The sequence below is a fragment of the Triticum aestivum genome, chromosome 7A, assembly GCF_018294505.1.
Source record: "Triticum aestivum cultivar Chinese Spring chromosome 7A, IWGSC CS RefSeq v2.1, whole genome shotgun sequence".
Classification (NCBI taxonomy): Eukaryota; Viridiplantae; Streptophyta; class Magnoliopsida; order Poales; family Poaceae; genus Triticum; species Triticum aestivum.
In genome coordinates, this window is record NC_057812.1 from 358,655,281 (window position 1) to 358,674,620 (window position 19,340).

Sequence of the window (19,340 nt, forward strand, 5' to 3'; positions counted from 1 at the left end):
AACCGGTGTGCTTCTCTTCAAGCGGATCCGTCCATTTTCAACATCCGCAAGATTCAATCTCAGCTTTCTCAACGGTGTTTGCTTCATCCGTTCCAAGTTGTCTTTGTTTTCTCACCCACCCACCCTTTTTCTTCAAGGATTCAGATTTCTTAATCACTATCCATTTTATTGATGGAAGTCTCTCCATTCTTTTTCCTTCATGTTTTTACCCGGTGTTTCTCATGAAGATGCTCTACTCATTCGTCATTCTTCATTCTTTTCATCTCTGGTGGTTTCAAGTCAAGCTTTGTTGATCATATCCTTTCCTCGTTTCAATGCTTTCTCATGCCGGTGCAATTCTTAATCATTCACTTCTCGCTATTCAATTGTTCCGGAGTGCTTAAGATATTTCGAAGATTCATGTTACCACTCTGCTTTCGTTCAAACTCTTTTGAGGATGTTATATCATTTAAGCCTTTTAATTCAACCGGTGCAATCTCTCTTTTCAAGTAATCGTTCAACGGTGTATCTTTTGAGTGGGCCCTAACCCACAGGTCTTTTCCCAGGATCTTACCTGACTCTTCTTATTTTCTCGGAGCTATCCTCAAATTCTTTTAAAGTTTGACGTAAGAATGATTCATCATCTGTCATATGTTTTTCTCCAAGATCTTTCAAATTCTGATCATCTTTGGCTCAACCTCTCCTCTTTTAATCATTCCGGAGTGTCTCAACGATTCATGGTGGTGTTTCTCGTCGTCATTCTCAGATTTTGAAGACCGAAGAAGAGTTTCTCTTAAATCTTGCTCCATTCTCTTCAAGATTCGTGATTCTAGCTTGTTGCCATCCTCTCATAATTATTTGCGATTGTGGGAATTCTTTTCACCTATCCGGAGCAATTCAAGAGTCTTCTCAGTTTGATTATCCAGAGTCCATCATTTCAGGTTTTTTCATTCTCAACTTTCAGCTCTCTTTCTCTAAATTTTACCGGTGCATCGATCAAATATCCTCTAATCAGTGCATGATCTCTTCGTTCTCTCATATATAATTTCTCTCAAGCATCTTCATTCATTTGCTAATTTTTCCCGGTGTTTCTTTATCTTCTCTTCGTTCATTTTCAATTCTTATGGTGGTTCGTTCAATAGTTCTCGTCATTCGTTATCATATGAATTTATTCGTTGTTTCTATCCTACCGGTGGTTCGTTGAAGATTTTCTCGAGTTTATGCGATATCTCTCTTAATCCTTTCTACGAGAATAAGTAATATGCCAAATCCGCTGCTTGTCATCAATTTAAATTGGTGAAGGATACGCATAACATAATTCTTATTCTTGTTTCATCCAAGTGATTAATTCCTTATTCCAGAGCCTCATCAAAAGTCTTGATCTCAATTATTCATCTTTCTTTTCCAGGGTTCCAAGCTCTCTCAATTTATTTCATCGCGTAGATCCATCTAATCATTGCAAGGATTCACCTTGGGTTTTCAACTGCTCTTTCTTTTCATTCCTTTGTTTACCAGAGTTCTTCATGGAGGCTCTACATGATGGTTCATCAAGGATTCAATTTCTTCTCGAAGTGTTCATTGAGATTCTTTTCAGAGGAGTTCAAGCATTCTTCATCTTGTAATCTGGAGTGCAGTTCTTCCTATCTAATCTTTTGAGGTGGTGTTATGTCATTCTTGTCAATTTGAGTTCATGATTCACATCTTGTCAAGAATGAGATATTTTAAATCCATCAATCTCTTCATTGGAATTATCTTGGGTTATAGTTCACCAAAGCCTTCCCTAAGGATTGTTGCTATTTATGGTGCTTATATATGACCCAAGTTCTTCAATTATCCTCCCGGTGAAATAAGTTTCTCGTCTCCTTGTTCATATCAATCCAATTCTTTTCCCGTGAGTGGCAGGTTGTCACCTCATATATTTGAGATATATTCCATAAGACCATATCAAGTTTATTCTTTTCGTTGTTGGTTTTCCTACAACTCCGTTCTAGCATTTGTTGTAAGCGTGCTCCCTCAAGATCTTGTTTCTCTTCGTTCATTCCATTCCATTCTTTCTTTTTTTCTGGAGGCATTGTGATGTTGCTCTCTTCAACCCATCTTCTTGTTTTGTGAGGATCGTGTTCTTTTCTTGGTTTATCCATTTAACCGGAGTGTCATGCCCTCTTTTCAAGTTCTTCCCATTCTGTCAAGTTTTGGCTCCCTTCTCAACCAGAGTGCCGTCTGAAATCGTTCTTACCCCTTGTTACATTCATTCAATAGTTACGGAGGTACTGTGTTGTGATTTCATCAAGTATGTTCTCATCTGGCCAAGTTCTTATTCAATTCCTTTTCTTTTCAATCGGAGTGCTGCCCGAAGTTGTTCTCCCTTGTTCCTCTTTTCTAACGGAGTGTTTTCAACTTCGTTCATCTCCGTTGTATTCTTTTCTCGAAATGGCTTAACCTTTTCAAGGTTCTTTGGTTTCACTCGTTTGTCAAAGAAGCAACTTAGTTTCACCTCACCACTTCCCCTTCCTTTTCCCTCCGGTGCCATCCCTAGGATCTCGGGTCAAGATCCTCTCGTAGTGGTGGAGTGTTGTGACGCCCCAATACCGGAGCTTTAGTTGCCTTCCAGGGTTTCCGGGTTTTGTCGTGTGTTTTGTTTGGTTCTTTGCATTCATCTTTGCTTCGTGTGCATTGCATCATGTCATCATGCCATCATGTCATTTTTTTAAATTCAACTAAATAAATTGCATAGATCTATTGATCTATTTAAATTGAGGGAACTCACATGGTGACTTCTCTATATAACATATCCTCCCAATATTTTAGGGAGCTATATTAAATATTCCATTAATTTGGAATCATCATAACACACGCGCAATATAATTCCCATGTCTATTCCTCTTCGAGTTTGACCTTCAAACCTTGCCAATATCTCTCATCTCTTTTATCGAGGCTCCTCTAAAAAAGCTCAGCCCATTTTAGAGTCCTTTCGAATGGGTTTCAAAATTCAAACATGTTGAATTAAATTCAATATGTGCGAATCCTTTTTTTCTCCAAAAATCCTCTTGTCATTTTATTTAAATTCCTCACATTTTTGTGAGTCCAGAAATATTATCCCCATGCGCAAAATCCTTCCCTAACCTTCTCTTTATTTTCCTCTCTCTAATTTCTTTTCTGTTAAAGAAAATAAGTTAGTTAAGAGAAGAGGGAGGGAGAAGGGAGCCCAGCCGCCTCTGGCCACTTGGGCCTCCTAGCAGCGCCGGCCTCCCAGCCCAGTTGCATCATGCCAGTTTTCCCAGCGCCCACTCCCACCTCTTGGGCCTAACCCACAAGACCGGCCCAACCTCCCTGAGGCCTCACAGCCCACACCTAAACCTAACCCTCTCCCCGACCGTAACCTCTCCCTCACGATCCCTCCCTCGCACCTCGCGCCGCCAGGGAGAGCTTTGGCTCGATCCCATCTCACCTCTCCCTCTCGTCCTCAACCACCACTCGACCCACCTCTCCCTCTCGCTCCCACACGCATCGCTAGGGAGAGGCGCTCCCCAGCATGCGCGAGCCCGCGCCCCCGCCTCTTTCTCCCACCAGTGCCGCCGCCTTCCCCACTCCGGTGAGGCCGCCGCCCGCCAACGCCAAGCGCCGCCGCGCCTGAACCTTCCTGATGCCGCGATCCTGCCTTGCTGTTCGACAACCGGCGCCGCCGTCGGCGCCCCAGGGGCCATCACCATGCCCTGCCTCCTCTCCTTCACGTCGCGACCCCCAAGCTCCTCTCCTACTCCGGCTTCGTCCAGGCTATCCCGCCGTCGCCAGCTGCTCTGGCGAGGCCATGCCTCTCCTCTGTGTCGCCCTTCTTCCCTTGCTCTGGCCCCCTCTTCTGCTCGACCCGAGGGCGCTCCTGCTTGGCGTGTTTGCGCGCCCGACGACGACCTCCACTGCGGCCCTGTTCGCGTGGAGCCCCTCCTCCACCACCAAGTGCCCGGCAGCACCTCCTCTGTCCGCGTCCTATGCTGCTGCTCCGCCCTGCCGCCTCTACTCTGACCTGCAAGCCCGCGCTCGTCTCCTGGGTTCCCTTTTGGCCCTGCTGCCTCTGTCGTGGCCAAGACCACCCGGACGCCCGGACTCCTTTTTTTTGTTGTTGTTGTTGCACACCAAGTCGGACATGCCTTGCTGCCTCCTGTAACGTGCCATGACTCAAGTACAACGGCCGCCACGAGGTTCCACCGAGACCATCAAGTTTGAGACTGCCCCGAACCATGTCGTCTCGCCGGATCGTCAAAAAACTGTTCGGGATTCACCAAATACCACTACGCCCGGAGACCTTGGGTCGGTCAAGTTTCCCTGACCCGGATACGACTACGGGGATTCACCAAGTACCATTCGGATGCGCCAAGTTCGACTACATGGACCGCCAAGTTCGACTACATGGACCGCCAAGTTCGACTACATGGACCGTCAAGTTCCTCCACCGATGACTCGAACGGCTTCAAAACGTGAACCACTATCGTCGACCCTCGAAGACCCCGTGGACGTCAAGTTTCATATCGCGACCCCGAACATCTACGGACGTGCATGACTACCGTTGCCCGAAGAACCGCGAGTCACAAGCGCCGTGAACAACTACCGTCTTTGTGGATCCGACAAGTTCACGAGTACGACTACTTCCCACAACTAACCTCGAAGACATTGGTTCCATCAATTTCGACGACCACATGGGCACAACTACCGCCGCCGTGATTTTCGTCAAGACATCGTGTACCTCTACTTCCACTACCACCCCGTTGATCACCGATGACCGATAGTACCACTACTTCCTCTACTTCCCTCGACGAACGCGAACCATCACGTTTGCACGCTTCGAAGGTATAACCGCCGAGACAATGACCCGTGGAATGAATGCATGTTGTGTGATGTATGAGTTGCACCCTATGTTTGCACCGTGCCCGAGTTGTCACTTGCTCGGTCCTCCTCTTCTGCCGCTAACCCGTGGGAACCCGGTAACCGGGATCACCCCACCATCATTTGCACGCTCCCGCCACACTTTCTTTTGCACCGACGTCTCAATGAGTTGTCGGAACCGGAACGTTGCCGTGGCACCGTTTTTGTTATCGTTGCCATGGCACCCCTTTTCTTTCCACCACGGTGACAAATGCTTCATAATGCTCTTGTCAACTTTTAATAAAAAATGCATAAACTTGTTCATGTCATCCGCATCATGATAACAAAAATTAAAATGTTTAAATTGTTGTTTTCTTTAATTTGCTAAATGCATGTGAGGTTTTATCGGATGCATTGTTTGTTATGTCCGGCCCCATTTAAATTGCTAAGACTGCGTATTTTACTCATGTTTCACCTCTTGCCATGTTTAACAACAATTAATATTGTTGTGTACATAAACGAGAGAGAACTAAATAATTGATGTGGTGTTCCGTCAATATGCAACTCGTTGCATATTGAGCTCCACTTAACTTATAGTTTTGTTTGTGCCCTTTGTCATGCCATGCATATTTAAACCGGACATGCATCATACTTGGTTGTGCATCATGCCATGTTGATGTGATGGTTGTTTACTATGGTGTGTGCTCCTTTCCGGTGTTGCTTCTTCGGGTTGGTTCCGATAACATCGCGTTTGTAAGGAATCGCTCGACTACGTCCTTTTGTCTTCTTCATGGACTCGTTCTTCTTCCTTGCGGGATTTCAGGCAAGATGACCATACCCTCGAAATCACTTCTATCTTTGCTTGCTAGTTGCTCGCTCTTTTGCTATGCCTATGCTGCGATACCTACCACCTGTTTATCATGCCTCCCATATTGTTGAACCAAGCCTCTAACCCACCTTGTCCTAGCAAACCGTTGTTTGGCTATGTTACCGCTTTGCTCAGCCCCTCTTATAGCGTTGTTAGTTGCAGGTGAAGATGAAGTTTGTTCCTTGTTGGAACATGGAGATGTTGTTCCTTGTTGGAACATGTACTTGTTGGGATATCACACTATCTCTTATTTAACTAATGCATCTATATACTTGGTAAAGGGTGGAAGGCTCGGCCTTATGCCTGGTGTTTTTGTTCCACTCTTGCCGCCCTAGTTTCCGTCATATCGGTGTTATGTTCCTGGATTTTGCGTTCCTTACGCGGTTGGGTCATAATGCGAACCCCTTGATAGTTCGCCTTGAATAAAACTCCTCCAGCAATGCCCAACATTGGTTTTATCATTCGCCACCTAGCCTTTTCTTTCCCTTGGGTTCTGCAGACTCAAGTGTCATCTTTATTTAACCCCCACCCCCCCCCCCCGGGCCAGTGCTTCTCTGAGTGTTGGTCCAAACAGAGCCACTTGCAGCACCACCTTGAGGAAACTCGAGGGCTGGTTTTAGTTGTACGTATTGCTCATTTGAGTGTGCCCTGAGAACGAGATATGTGCAGCTCCTATCGGGATTTGTCGGCACATTCTGGCGGTGTTGCTGGACTTGTTTTACCATTGTCGAAATGTCTTGTAACCGGGATTCCGAGTCTGATCGGGTCTTCCCGCTAGAAGGAATATCCTTCGTTGACCGTGAGAGCTTGTGATGAGCTAAGTTGGGACACCCCTGCAGGGATTTGAACTTTTGAAAGCCGTGCCCGCGGTTTTGGGCAGATGGGAATTTGTTAACGTCGGTTGTAGAAAACCTGAAGTTGCCCTTATTTAAAATACATCAACAACGTGTGTAACCGTGATGGTCTCTTTCCGGCGGAGTCCGGGAAGTGAACACGATGTTGGAGTAATGCTTGACGTAGGTTGTTCTAGGATCACTTCTTGATCATAGTTGTTCGACCGTGCTTTTGCATTCTCTTCTCGCTCTCTTTTGCGAATAGGTTAGCCACCATATATGCTAGTCGCTTGCTGCAGATCCACCTCATACCTTTTACCTTACCCATAAGCTTAAATAGTCTTGATCGCGAGGGTGTGAGATTGCTGAGTCCCCGTGACTCACAGATACTTCCAAAACCAGCTTGCAGGTGCCGATGAGATCGTGTAGGTGACGCAACCAAGCTCAAGGAGGAGCTCGATGAAGATCTTGTCCTTTGTGTTGATTCGTTTCCAGTTGATCAGTAGTGGAGCCCAGTTGGGGTCGATCGGGGATCTGTGTAGCATTTGGGGTAGTCTTCTTTTATTTTGGTTCCGTAGTCGGACCTTGTTTGTATCTGGTTGATGTAATGCTTTATTCATGTATTTGTGTGAAGTGGCGATTGTAAGCCAACTATGTATTTCTTTTCCCTTATGTATTACATGGGTTGTGTGAAGATTACCTCACTTGCGACATTGCTTTCAATGCGGTTATGCCTCTAAGTCGTGCTTCGACACGTGGGAGATATAGCCGCATCGAGGGCGTTACAAGTGAGCTCCTCTCCAGTCCCCCCTTGTTCCCTTCCTCTAGCTCGTCCTCTAGCAGCTTTCACTGCTAGAGCCGTGAGCTCGGTTCCCCCGGCCATGGCGCCGCCGCGGCCACAGCTCCTGCCGCTCGTGTCGGAGCGCATCAACGTGCTCAGGAGGCCCCCAGGAGCCTAACCCACACACTCACTCGCCCTACCGCGCACCCTAGCACCAACCCCGCAAACACCCGAACTCCGGCCGCCGCTGTTGTCATCGCCGGCGCCGCCACAGCCCACCCCAGGTCCAGCCACCACCACCATCGGATGCGCCCAGCTGCGGGCATTCCAACGCGCCCGGCCGCGCGACCTCTCGTCGTAGGAGTTGGCCGGACGGGCGACGCCGTCGTGCTGTGCTTAGCACCGGCGTTTAGCCGTCGACGTGGCACCATCATTAGCAGTTAATGACCCTGTTAATTAACCCACACTCTCGCTGACATGCGGGCCCCGCTGCCTAACTAGCCAGCTGAAAAAAATAGATTAAGATTAATCTAAACACAGTGGCCCCACGCGTCGGCGTTGACCTCGCTGACGTGGCCGTTGACCGGACCCACTTGTCTGTGACACTAAATGTCACTGGTTCACTGACCAGTGGGTCCCACTAGTCAGGTTTGACTTGGACCGTGCCCCGTTGACCTGCTGACGTCATGATGATGTCGTGCTGACACAATAACTCTTTTCTGGATTCTAAATAAGTCATAAAATGATTTATTTATTTTAGAAAATATCCAAAACTTCTAAAAAATCATAGAAATCCAACCGTAGCTCAGAATGAAATAATTTATATATGAAAAATTATCAGAAAAATTCAAGGAATCCATCTGTACCATTTTCATGCATGTTTGAACAATGTTTGTCCTCTGTTTTGGACAAAACAAATAAAGGGCATTTTAATAATCATATATGGAGTGGAATTTGAATCATGTATTCAAACCAACTTCATTTAGATAATAGCTAGATGCATTAGCTCAAATCACAGCATATTGCCATGTGATGATCATGCGTCATATTGCGGCATTGCATTGGTTGTGTTCTTTCTCAGTTGCCGGTGTTTGTACCCTCTTGGTAGACGTGTACCAACGACGAGAACGATGACACCGATGAATTGTGTTCCTCTTCAGAAGTGTCAGGCAAGCAAAACCCCCTTGTTCATTCCGATACAATCCCACTCTCTCGCTCCTGGTCTCTTTTACTACATTAGGACAACAACGATTCAACTATTACATGCTGCGGTAGTTGAACCCCTTTCCTTTGCATGACCTGTCATTGCCACAGTAAATGGATGAAACCCACTAGCATGAGTAGGAGTTGTTTGAGCCCAGATGTGCCTACTCATTCGTGCTTGTTTGTCATGCCTGCTACTGCTTATAGTTGAGTCAGGTCTGATTCATCGGGGATGAATTGGAATGTGGTGAACACGTCCTACCGTTGAGAGCTAAGTGTGTGAACATGATTTGGTAAAGGTAGCAGTGAGAGGCCATGTAGGAGTACATGGTGGGTTGTCTCATTGCAGCCGTCCTCAGGAACAGAGTTCTGTGTTTGTGATCCATGAACAGCTACTACCATGCATTGGAATGCGTAAGTGCCCCTCTCGACTTATTAATCAACATAATCTCTGTCTAGGAGTTGCAACTAGTTTCTGGTGTTTGTAGGTTGTGTTAGTAGTCTACCAAGTGGCACCCGGTACAGGTGGGCTTGGGACAGACTAGGCACAGTGGCACGGTGTACCAAGTGGCACCCGGATGGTGGGCTTGGGAACCCTTCTCACATCATTTGGGGCCGTGAGCGACACCCCGGCCGGATCTCCTTGCGGATGGAACCCAAATAGGCGATAAACCTGGACTAGAGACTTGTTGGTTAGTCAGGTCGTGGCCGACTCCCTCGCCAGGCTTCCGCTTGAAGGTTGCCGAGATACACGATGTGTACATGGTGGTAAGTGGCGAGATCATGCGTGAAGAAGTACACCCCTGCAGGGTTATCATTATCTATTCGAATAGCAGGATTCCTCGGATATGGAAACTTGGACCCCTTGCATAGTCCATAGACAAGTGAAAGGGAATACTCTAAAATGCGCAAGATAAGTGTGAGTGCTATGGATGGCGTTCTCGCAGGGAGACGGGAGAAGATCCATAGTGGTGTATTGGTATGGTGAATTTGTGGACTCGTGTGCGCCACCTCAAAAGAGTTACTTGCCGTCGTAGTTCAGGTTAGCCACCGAATCAAAGCTGGCTTGCTGCAGTTAACTCCACCACCCCTTTGTTGATACCGATGCATATGTAGATAGTTTTGATGTAAGTCTTGCTGGGTACATTTGTACTCACGTTTGCTTATTTTATGTTTTGCAAAGAGACTTCAGTCTCGCTAGTAGTTCCGCTTGGACTTCGATGTTTAGCTTGTTACCTCAGCTACAATCTTGTACCCTTGGGAGGGTCTTGTAGATAGTCAGGCTTCTAAGCCTTCTTCATTTGTAGTTGTCTGTACTCAGACAAGTTAAGCTTCCGCATATGCTTGTTGCTTGTATGCTCCGTATGTTGGGTCATGAGACCCATGTTTGTAATACTTGGCTCCTCGGAGCCTAAGGAATAAATACTTGAGTCGTAGAGTTATGTTGTGATGCCATGTTGTATTTACACATATCGAGCATAATGTGTGTATGATTGAAATGCTTGGTATGTGTGGGATCCGACAACCTAGTTGTTTATCCTTGGTAGCCTCTCTTATGGGGAAATGTAGTCTTGTGCTTCCATGAGCCATAGTAGTCCGCTATAGCCCGGTTCACTGGAGTCCTGCTAGCCCAGCACTACTGCTCCGGAACACTTGACTGGCCGGCATGTGATTCACTTCGTTCCTGTGTCTGTCCCTTCGGGGAAATGTCACGCGGTGACATCCGGAGTCCTGCCTAGCTTGCTACAGCCCGGGTTCCCGGAGTCCTGTTAGCCCAGTGCTATAGCCCGGATTCACACGCTGCTGACCGACATGCTCGATGTTGATTCATGTATGCATGTCCCCGTAAGTTACTGCCACGTTGGGTTCACGACTAGTCATGTCGGCCCGGGTTCTCTGTCATATGGATGCTAGCGACACTATCATATACATGGGCCAAAAGGCGCAAACGGTCCCGGGCCATGGTAAGGCGACACCCGTGGGAATACCGTGCGTGAGGCCGCAAAGTGATATGAGGTGTTATAGGCTAGATCGGTGTGACTTAGAATCGGGGTCCTGACAGCTTTGGTATCAGAGCCTGACTGCCTGTAGGATTACCAAGCCAAGGTGGTCGAAGTCTTGTCTAGAAATGCTTTAGTTATGTAAGGGAATTGATTGTGGAAGGGAACATAAGGCTCTTTCTACTCCTTTACCCTTTGGCCTTCTAATTTGAGTCATTCTCTTCTCTTCTACAGGGATTAAGAACTAGGCTTCTCATCTTTCTATCAGGATCACGTGTTACTAATCTGTAGACTCTTAGGATTGTTGGTTTCAAGCCTCAGTTCAGTTTCTACTACTTTTAGTATGTTGTCAGTTGAACCAGGACCTTGATATGATGTTGTTAAGTGGCCATGCAAATCCTCGTGAATGTTTCAAATCTTTTTCTGAGCATTTACATCTGTTATGCTGCCCGAGTCATCCCAGGTTTCCAAACAATCTGATGCATTTGCAAAATCCTTTCCCTCTGGTTTTGTTGTTCTTTTAGGCCAGTTCAACCACACTAATCGGTGAGTTGAGGTACTCCATTGCCTCGACATATATGTTGGAGCCATTATTATGACCCTAGGTGTTTTAGGGAGTCACCTGGTAATCTAGCCATGTTTTGTGTTCCCGATGTGATGATTCTGGCCACCATCCTCGAAAGCATCCCGTGATGCCATTTAGTTAGTAGGCCTTCTATGGGTTTTAAACCCGAGATTCACCCTACTTACCTCATGTTGATAGTGTTGCTAGTTCCTTTAGGATATTAGTAACATTTGCGATAGTCCTCGAGGTTCGCGGTATCTCATTCTTCCAATACCATGAACTACTTATGGCAGAAGTTCCTCGTTGAACTGAAAGATCACAACTAGAGTGCTCTTGATGAGTTCTCGATTCTATGTTGTGACTCTGCCAGTTCTACCTTCCCGTATGGGTTATCCGGGAGAAATATGTTGAACTCATTCGACATGCTAACCTATGCATCCACAACTCAGAAAGTTATTTGTTCCTTGAGTTGTCCCTCCTTAGTTGTTTTCTGACCTTCGTCTATCAATTGATAGTCAGGAGTATGTGTGCATTCGTGTTCATCGATGCCTAGTATTCTTGTGGTTCGTCAAGCCACTCTATTCCGGAATGACTAGGAGAAACAAACTCCAGAACCTCATCCATATCTAGGATTGGGTCAAAGTAGTTGTATTTCGCAGATCAAAATGCCAATTCAGCTTTTGTTCTGTTCTACCCTGAAGTATTACCCACTTTATGTCAGGAATGTCATGAGAATTGCACCTTCTCTTATGAATGCTTGACATAGTGATACTTCTCGCCATCATTATTCATTCCTCGGTGTTGTGTTTTCGCAACCGGAATGCCGACAAGTGAATCGTGATGTGTGAAATCAATACTCCTAGCAACTGTGTTGCTTGGTAGTTAATGGACAATAATCTTATCCTTAGCACGTTGATTATTGAATCATCCCCCTAAGGTTTATCGTGCTACCTAGCCCTTATTTCCGGTGCACTTTTTTCGATCAATGAGTTAGGATAGTGTCAATCCTTGCCTATTTGATCATATCGTCTTGCCCTAAAAAAGCAAGATTGTTCTCGAGCTTAGTAATATATCGGTGGTTCGTGATTTTCCGAATATCTTCTTGGAAGTGTTACCAGGTTGTCACCTGACCGCTATGTTGAGTTCGTGATCAAGTTGGGTTCTTGTAGCCATGCCTTTTCTCCAAGAATCTGTGTTGGATACCCCTGAGCTAGTTGGTTAAGCTAAACAACAACTTGGAGAGTTGGAAGATAAAAGCTTGCCTAACTTAGTTCGTTCCAAAGGGATATCCTTGTTTTTGTGTGTGTGTTGAAGAAAGATGATATCTCCATCGGTTGGTCCTTGTGATCAGTTGTTGGATCTATTGCCTTGTCAAAACTTTGATTTGAGTATGGGCTATCGTCAAGTCAAATCAGAACCAATGATGTTTGTAATGTTGTCTTACTCGTGGTTGATCCCTTGAGCATACACCATTACATCTTTTGGTCTAACCAATGCTATCACCATGTTCACATGATGGTGGAAGTCTAGTGATATGGAAATTTCGATGAGCTGCTGTGGAGCCCATCAGCAGCATTTTATCTCCCCCATGATTCATGTTGAGCATCCAGCTAGTGTTGGAAACTTGTGAGAAATGCTTTCATGGTCCGTTCATGAAGTATATCTTTGGATGAAAGAAGTGACTTTCTCTAATTCTTGTGCAATTGATGCAAGTTGCCGCCATGAATTTGAGAAGACTTGTTTTACCTCCTCTGGAATCATTCCGAGTTAGCCATGCATGTGCAAAGTATTTCGTGGTCTGTTAGACTGATCATCTTCATTCCATATAAATTCCGTAGCACACTAAGCCACTGATTGACTTGTTCAAGGAAAAGGAGTTGTTGTGCTATCCTAGGTCATACACAAGATTCCGTTGTCCTCGATGATGGTTCCTCACCTGAACTTTGGTAGTGTTTTATTGTAAGACTACTCTATGGTCCTGCTTGTCTTGGACAACATGTTCACATGTGTGTAGCAGAACCAGCTCATGTTTTGGAGCTTACTACCATAGTCCATTTCTCGAGAATCTCGCAACGCCATCTCGTCGATTTGTGTTGCAAACTTTCTTTCCAGACACATTGTCTGAATTATCCTGTTACCAACCAGATTTGGATCTCAGGCAGATATGATGGTTGGAACTTCTTCCGAGAACTATGATATAGGTTCCAGTGGAGTGGACACACCTAGCTGGAAGCACTCTTGTTGTAGTATCTTGATTAAGCCGTTTGGTCACCTCCCATGAGGATTTCGCATGACTTATTCTTGAAGTTGTTCCTTAGGGATCCTTGTGCTCTCAGTTTCTTCGATGATTCTATAACCATTGGAACATTGGAAACACTCTCGACTATTGAGTTCTTCCCCAGTTACCAGAATCATTCCCAACATTTGCATTTTATTCCCAGCTTGCACCTCAGTAGTTGTTGTTCAGGATCATCTTCAAAAGTGGACTTACCATGGGTCCCATCTGTCTCCGATGATAAGCAGAAATCATCCATTGCGTTGTCTTCAACAAGTATCCCACATCATTCATTCTAGCCCGAATATGTCGTTCCCTTGAACTCCGTCAAATGATCATTTGTGAATTGCCTTAGGCTGGTATAAAGAGTTTCAATGATCTCTGAATCAAAAGTAATTCTTTTTGCCACTTAAGGGAATAATTTTACGAGTCACCTCTCCCAAGGTGCCCCATATGGGATCATGGTAATTGTTTCCTCGCTACTTTGAAACCCTCATCAAATTGTTTCTTTCGTCCCTCCTGATGCATGTTTTGCCTCTCAGCTCTAGAGATGTTTCTACATCTCATCTCGTGAGTTGATCTTGTGATCATTAAGATGATCCTAAGTTGCTCGAACCTCAAGAAGATCGATTCTTCTACAATTCTCCCTTTCTTCTCGTTGTCATGTTAGATATCGATGAAGTTCTCAGAGCAAGACGTCGAGACAAAGATGATGATCGAATTAACATTCTTATGAAGTGCAACCTGAATCGTGAAGATTGTGTTAGCTCTGTGTCCCCTCTGTCTTCTTACCTCACGTCTTGAATCTCGGGATGAGATTCTTGTTTAGTGGGGGTGAGTTGTCACAGCCCTAGATTAATGCTTGTAATTAGTGGCATTGCATCCATGCATCATGTTCAAATTTTGTTAAACTTGAAATGGGGGATGATCAAACCCCTAGCACCAAAACAATGCAACTAGGCCCAACTATAAAATCTTTTTCAATGAACTCAAAATGCCCTTTAAAAATGTTCATCATTTCTGGATTAAGGTGGCAGCATCTACCATAAATGGTTTACATTTTTGTAGGACATATGTGGGCTTTGAATTAAATCTTCGAGTATTTGAATTTGGGCATTTAAATACTATAAATATTTGAAATGCTCAAATAATTCTGGAAACAATTTGGGGCTGTTGGAAATAATTCAAATAGTGCCCAAAACATATTTCAGGATTTATGGAAATGTTTAGTATTTTTACTAAACCCAAAACAGAAATGAAAATAGAAAACAGAAACTAAAATAAAGAAAACAGAGAGAGAGAAAGTTACCTCGGCCTTACCTGGCGCCACCAACCGGCCCAGCACTGCAGCTGGCCGGCCCAACCCACCACCACCGCTCCCTGTTGTCTTCCTCCCCTGCCAGGAGGACGGAGGCACGTGCCCGCCCCGCGCCGGCCACCTCCTCCCTCCCTGCCTGCGTGGCTCCTCCCCGGTGCGCCTAAACGGCGCCACGGAGACGCCCTCGACCCCCTGCACCTCTCCCCTCTCTCCCAGGACCCTTTTCCCCCCTCTGCTCTCTTCCCGCAGCACCACCAAGCACGGTCGCCGCCGCCGCTCGCCGTAATCACAGCCACCGTGCTCCTCGCGCTCACTCGACCTGCCAGGGAGCTCCGCCTCGACTCTCTCGTCCTCCCCACCAACTCACGCGTCCTCGACTGCCCTACATCGTCGTCCTCGTCATCGTCTTCACCGACGGGCGCCCGAGATCGCCACCGTTGATTCGCCGGCCCCAGCGCTTTCCCGACGTCACCGTCACCTCTGCTAGCCCCGCAGTGAGCTCCTCTCCTATCCCCCCTTGTTCCCCTCCTCTAGCTCGTCCTCTAGCAGCTGTCACCGCTAGAGCCGTGAGCTCAGTTCCGCCGGCCATGGCGCCACCGCGGCCAAAGCTCCTGCCGCTCGTGTCGGAGCGCATCAACGTGCTCAGGAGGCCCCCAGGAGCCTAACCCACACACTCACTCGCCCTACCGTGCACCCTAGCACCAACCCCGCCAACACCCGAACTCCGGCCGCCGCTGTTGTCATCGCCGGCGCCGCCACAGACCACCCCAGGTCCAGCCAGCACCACCATCGGATGCGCCCAGCTGCGGGCATTCCAACGCGCCCAGCCGCGCGACCTCTCATCGCTGGAGTTGGCTAGACGGGCGACCCCATCGTGCTGTGCTTAGCACCGGCGTTTAGCCGTCGACGTGGCACCATCATTAGCAGTTAATGACCCTGCTAATTAACCCACACTCTCGCTGCATGCGGGCCCCGCTGCCTAACTAACCAGTTGACAAAAATAGATTAAGATTAATCTAAACACAGTGGCCCCACGCGTCAGCGTTGACCTCGCTGACGTGGCCGTTGACCGGACCCACTTGTCTGTGACACTAAATGTCACTGGTTCACTGACCAGTGGGTCCCACTGGTCAAGTTTGACCTGGACCGTGCCCCGTTGACCTGCTGACATCATGATGATGTCATGATGACACAATAACTCTTTTCTGGATTTTAAATAAGTCATAAAATGATTTATCTATTTCAGAAAATATCCAAAACTTCTAAAATCATAGAAATTCAACCGTAGCTCAGAATGAAATAATTTATATATGAAAAATTATCAGAAAAATTCAAGGAATCCATCTGTACCATTTTCATGCATGTTTGAGCAATGTTTGTCCTCTGTTTTGGACAAAACAAATAAAGGGCATTTAAATAATCATATATGGAGTTGGAACTTGAATCATGTATTCAAACCAACTTCATTTAAATCATAGCTAGATACATTAGCTCAAATCTTAGCATATTGCCATGTCATGATCATGCATCATATTGCCGCATTGCATTGATTGTGTTCTTTCTCAGTTGCTGATGTTTGTACCCTCTCGGTAGACGTGTACCGACGACGAGAACGATGACACCGATGAATTGTGTTCCTCTTCAGAAGTGTGAGGCAAGCAAAAACCCCTTGTTCATTCCGATACAATCCCACTCTCTCGCTCCTGCTCTCTTTTACTGCATTAGGACAACAACGATTCAACTGTTACATGCTGCGGTAGTTGAACCCCTTTCCTTTGCATGACCTGTCATTGCCACAGTAAATAGATGAAACCCACTAGCATGAGTAGGAGTTGTTTGAGCCCTGATGTGCCTACTCATTCGTGCTTGTTTGTCATGCCTGCTACTGCTTATGGTTGAGTCAGGTCTAATTCATCGGGGATGAATTGGAATGTGGTGAACATGTCCTACCGTTGAGAGCTAAGTGTGTGAACACGATTTGGTAAAGGTAGCGGTGAGAGGCCATGTAGGAGTACATGGTGGGTTGTCTCATTGCAGCCGTCCTCGGGAATTGAGTTCTGTGTTTGTGATCCATGAACAGCTACTACCACGCATTGGAATGCTTAAGTGCCCCTCTCGACTTATTAATCAACATGATCTCTGTCCAGCCGGATCTTCTTGCGGATGGAACCTGAATAGGCGATAAACCTGGACTAGAGACTTGTTGGTTAGTCAGGTCGTGGCTGACTCCCTCGCCAGGCTTCCGCTTGAAGGTTTCCGAGATACACGATGTGTACATGGTGGTAAGTGGCGAGAGCATGCGTGAAGAAGTACACCCCTGCAGGGTTATCATTATCTATTCGAATAGTCGGATTCCTCGGATATGGAAACTTGGACCCCTTGCATAGTTCACAGACAAGTGAAAGTGAATACTCTAAAATGTGCAAGATAAGTGTGAGTGCTATGGATGGCGTTCTCGCAGGGAGATGGGAGCAGATCCTGTTGGGGAACGTAGTAATTTCAAAATTTTCCTACGCACACGCAAGATCATGGTGATGCATAGCAACGAGAGGGGAGAGTGTTGTCTACGTACCCTCGTAGACCGACAGCGGAAGCGTTATGACAACGCGGTTGATGTAGTCGTACGTCTTCACGGCCCGATCGATCAAGCACCGAAACTATGGCACCTCCGAGTTTTAGCACACGTTCAGCTCGATGACGATCCCCGGACTCCGATCCAGCAAAGTGTCGGGGAAGAGTTCCGTCAGCACGACAGCGTGGTGACGATCTTGATGTTCTACTGTCGCAGGGCTTCGCCTAAGCACCGCTACAATATTATCGAGGATTATGGTGGAGGGGGGCACCGCACACGGCTAAGAGAACAATCACGTGGATCAACTTGTGTGTCTAGGGGTGCCCCCTGCCCCCGTATATAACGGAGCAAGGGGGGAGGAGGCCGGCCCTAGGAGGGGCGCGCCAGGGGAGTAGGATTCCTACTCCTAGTTGGAGTAGGTTTCCTCCTTTCCTAGTCCAACTAGGAGAAGGGGGGAAAGGGGGGAAGGGGGGAAGGAAGGGAGAGAGGGGCCGTGCCCCAAACCCCTTGTCCAATTCGGACTGGGCTTGGGAGGGGCGCACGCCACCTCCTGGTCCTTCCCACTAAGGCCCATTAAGGCCCATTGCTTCTTCCTCGTATTCCCGTAACTCCCCGGTACCTCCGAAAATACCCGAATCACTCAAACCTTTCCGATGTCCGAATATAGTCGTTCAATATATCGATCATTATGTCTCGACCATTTCGAGACTCCTCGTCATGTCCCCGATCTCATCCGGGACTCCGAACTCCTTCGGTACATCAAAACTTATAAACTCATAATATAACTATCATCGAAACCTTAAGCGTGCGGACCCTACGGGTTCGAGAACAATGTAGACATGACCGAGACATGTCTCCGATCAATAACCAATAGCGGAACCTGGATGCTCATATTGTCTCCCACATATTCTACGAAGATCTTTATCGGTCAGACCGCATAACAACATACGGTGTTCCCTTTGTCATCGGTATGTTACTTGCCCGAGATTCGATCGTCGGTATCTTAATACCTAGTTCAATCTCGTTACCGGTAAGTCTCTTTACTCGTTTCGTAATACATCATCTTGCAACTAACTCATTAGTTGCAATGCTTGCAAGGCTTATGTGATGTGCATTACCGAGAGGGCCCAGAGATACCTCTCTGACAATCGGACTGACAAATCCTAATCGCGAAATACGCCAACCCAACATTTACCTTTGGAGACACCTGTAGAGCTCCTTTATAATCACGCAGTTACGTTGTGACGTTTGGTAGCACACAAAGTGTTCCTCCGGTAAACGGGAGTTGCATAATCTCATAGTCATAGGAACATGTATAAGTCATGAAGAAAGCAATAGCAACATACTGAATGATCGGGTGCTAAGCTAATGGAATGGGTCATGTCAATCACATCATTCTCCTAATGATGTGATCCCGTTAATCAAATAACAACTCTTTTGTTCATGGTTAGGAAACATAACCATCTTCGATTAACGAGCTAGTCAAGTAGAGGCATACTAGTGACACTCTATTTGTCTATGTATTCACACATGTATTATGTTTCCGGTTAATACAATTCTAGCATGAATAATAAACATTTATCATGATATAAGGAAATAAATAATAACTTTATTATTGCCTCTAGGGCATATTTCCTTCAGATCCATAGTGGTGTATTGGTATGGTGAATTTGTGGACTCGTGTGCGCCACCTCAAAAGAGTTACTTGCAGTCGTAGTTCAGGTTAGCCACCGAGTTAAAGCTGGCTTGCTGCAGTTAACTCCACCACCCCTTTGTTGATACTGATGCATATGTAGATAGTTCTGATGTAAGTCTTGATGGGTACATTTGTACTCACGTTTGCTTATTTTATGTTTTGTAGAGAGACTTCAGTCTCGCTAGTAGTTCCGCTTGGACTTCGACGTTTAGCTTGTTACCTCAGCTACGATCTTGTACCCTTGGGAGGGTCTTGTAGATAGTCAGGCTTCTGAGCCTTCTTCATTTGTAGTTGTCTGTACTCAGACAAGTTAAGCTTCCGCATGTGCTTGTTGCTTGTATGCTCCGTATGTTGGGTCATGAGACCCATGTTTGTAATACTTGGCTCCTCGGA